Raw genomic sequence first — 3,415 nt, 5'->3', positions numbered from 1 at the left:
TGAAATGAAGTGGAAGATGTAATTCTTACGCCAACCTCCAGAGTATCATCAGACTTGCCTTTTAAAGTTGTCTTGTAATAAGTACTTAGGTTTAAGATTCTCTAATCATGTAACAAGTTGTCTTTACATGTGGTTACAATATGAACAACATAATAGATTTTGGATCACGTTAACATAAGAGTTGTACTTTAACGTTTATGTAAGTTAGCTAGTCGGTCTGTCTTTCCTTGGATGTTTGGGGCGAAGGCCATGTGCTGTGAAGCCAATTGGGCAGTTAATAATAGAGATGGCATGGCATTGCTTCACCTATTTAAGGTGAGTCATGCACATGCTAAATCAACCATTTGCAAAATACATAACCTTATCCTCTTACCAACCTCTCTCTCTCTCACTTTCTTTATTTCCTCTTTCGGTAATAACAAAACCAAACAAGATCCGAGATCTCGATTCCTCACTAGTGATTTCCGTTAGCTAGTATTGAGATTGATCCAAGTAGACTAGTTGCTATGCTTTGATCCGTCCATAGGACCTACAATTGGTATCAGAGCTTCCGGGCTCTACTAGCTGTGGATCTTGGGTGACAACCTTGGATTTTGGTCTTATTTGTGTTAAAGATTGATTTTTCAAGTGTTTAGTGGGTTACGAGTACCAAAAGTTGAAAATAAAGTGTTTAAAAGTTCAAGTGTTCAAGCTTCGAGTTTGAATTTGAGTGTTAGATTGGTGAAGATTTGGGTGTTGAAGTTGTTAAAAGTTCAAGATTTTGGTGTTAAAGTGTGTACAATGGATATTTCTTAGATCCATAATCGGTCAAAGTGATTGATTGATGTGACTTCCTTAAAAGGGAAAAAGTTGAAAAGGTGACCAGAAAGTACAATTTGTACTTTCCATTCAAGAAATCAAATCGAATCTGAAGGATTCCTTGTTGAATAGGAAGTAATCGAGTCGAATCTGCCTTCCAATCAAATCGAGTCAAAGTTCTCTTATTGATTCACATGTAATCGAATAGAGTATAAAAAGCAATCTAATCAAGTTCAAAACTAATCGAATCAAGTCTGCTCAAATCTAATCAAATCTCTAAGTAATCTAATCAAGTTTCAGAAGTAATCGAATTGAGTGCAGATTCAATTCTAATCGAATCACAACCTAATCAAATCGAATCACCATTCGATTAGATTAGACCATTTGATTAGACTAGAATCTTATTCTATTAGATTCATCCATCGATTAGATTAGTGTGTCGTTCGATTACTTTATACTTATATTTTCACATAAGCTTCTTAGCCATTCGATTACATTTGTTTCGATTACTATGAACTTGTTATTTTTCAACGGAATATGTTTGAACTTGAGTTTGTTTAAGCAATGACAAATATTAATGAAGAAGTTAAGAATGAAGCTGTAAGGAGTTGCATGATATTTGAGAATGAGGCAGGGAATACATCTAAGCCTCCAAATCTACTGAAATGGGACAATGATTTTGAAGAGTTCAAGTGGCGTTTCAAAAACTGTATTAGAATTCTTGATTATATACTTCTTAGACCAATTGAGCAAGGTCCACATTTTCCCATGACTAAAACTGATGACTAAAACTGCTATGGCCAAACTCCCAAGCCCGTAATTGCTTATGATGATAATGATAGAAAGATGTTTAGTGATGATCAAAAAGCTTATGGTGTTTTGAGTATATGTCTCTCACATGAAATTGCTCAAACTTTGAGAGATCACACTACTACTAAAGGCCTTTGGGATGCCTTGGTGAGCAAATTTGAGGGAAATACTGAGATGAGAAATAGTATAAAGGGCATGCTAAAGGGTGAATTCAACATGTTCAATCATGTGCAATGGGAGTCAGTCACAATCCTCATTCATAGATTTGGGACATTGATTACAAAGATCAAGAGTGCTGGAATTGATTATGAACAGATTGAAATCAATGACAAGTTGTTAAACTCCCTTTTGTATGCTTGGAACAGCAGTGTGATCACAATCAAGAGGACTACTAATCTCCAGATCACTACTCTCACTACTCTTTCTGATTTGACACCTATCATTAAGTCATTTGAGATGGATGACAAGCTTAGAATGGGTAATCACATCAGTTCTCTTAATCAAGATGGGATATCCATTGGGTCTGGAGTAAGAACCGCTTTTCTGAGTCACTCTCACCCAATTCATACTTCTAACTCTGCCTTCAAGACAACTGCAACTCCTCAAGCACCACCAGGTTCAAGCTCTTTTAAAGATGTTATTGATAAAGGCATTGAACAAGCTTTGAAAGACTATGGGATTAAGAAACCCATAAGCAGCAAATCCTACTCTGCTCCTCAAGCTCTTCATGATGACTCCAACATGGCACTGTTTCATGTCTTTATGGCAAGCCATGAGGAATTGCTTCAAGGAAAACTGCTTCCTCCCTTATTCCAGCAAGGATATATTCCTAAGATAAACAAGACATATCTGAAGTAAATGACATCAAGTATCAAATGGCCATGGCTGTTCACATAGCATCTAATTTCACGAAGAAATACGGAAAGAATAGATTTAGTGACTCTAACGGGAATGAGATTTGGTTCAACAAAGAGAAGCTTCGTTGCTACAACTACAATGAATTGGGGCACTTTGCAAGGGAATGCACTAATCCTCTTGTGGCTGCAAATGAAATCAAGATCACCGAGACGTCTGACAATGAAGGTACAAGGAAAAATAACAAAAAGGTTGTCTCGAGCTACTCCTCAAATTCAAGAATTCCAAGAATCGGTCAAGGAAGAACTTCAAAAGGGAACTTCGAGTCAAGCTCAAAGGCAATGATCACAAGAACAGCTGAAGAAACACAACCAGATTGGGAATGCGACCAATTTGAAGAGCTGATCAATCCACTGACCTTTGCTGGGATGGCATTTGCACATGAAACCAGCACCTCGCCAAGTCTTACTGCTGAAACACCTCCATTTGTCTCTAACATCCCCGAGGTACACAAACTTTGAACTCAAACTTGTATTGACAAAGTTATGAACTATAGAACTCACAATGCGGCCTTGATAGATTAAAATCTTCGTCTTAGATGCCAGAACAATGATCTTAGAAAAGCTGAAAAGATTTATGCCATTAGGATTAAGACTTATAACAATGACATGGCTAAACTTAATGAAAAGTTATTTCAGTCTAATAAACTAGCTGAGCACCATGAAAGACGAGTTGTTGAATTAAATGCTAAAATTGAAAAGCTAGAATTAGACTTAGCTCAAAGAAAATAGTTGTAGAAAGTTTTGAGTTAGCCTTTGATAAATTAAATCGAATCATTGGGGCACAGATCGGGGTGAAACAAAATACAGGCATAAGCTATGATAACACAACCGTTCCACCTCCTTTTAATAAAAATTATACTAGTCTGCCTCACTTTAGTTTCAACATCCCA

This window comes from Bidens hawaiensis, unplaced genomic scaffold (assembly GCF_021521415.1).
Source record: "Bidens hawaiensis isolate Kalapana, Puna unplaced genomic scaffold, B.hawaiensis_p1.1 tig00000978_1, whole genome shotgun sequence".
Lineage (NCBI taxonomy): Eukaryota > Viridiplantae > Streptophyta > Magnoliopsida > Asterales > Asteraceae > Bidens > Bidens hawaiensis.
The sequence above is the reverse complement of the archived record's forward strand: the minus strand, read 5'-3'. Positions refer to the sequence as shown.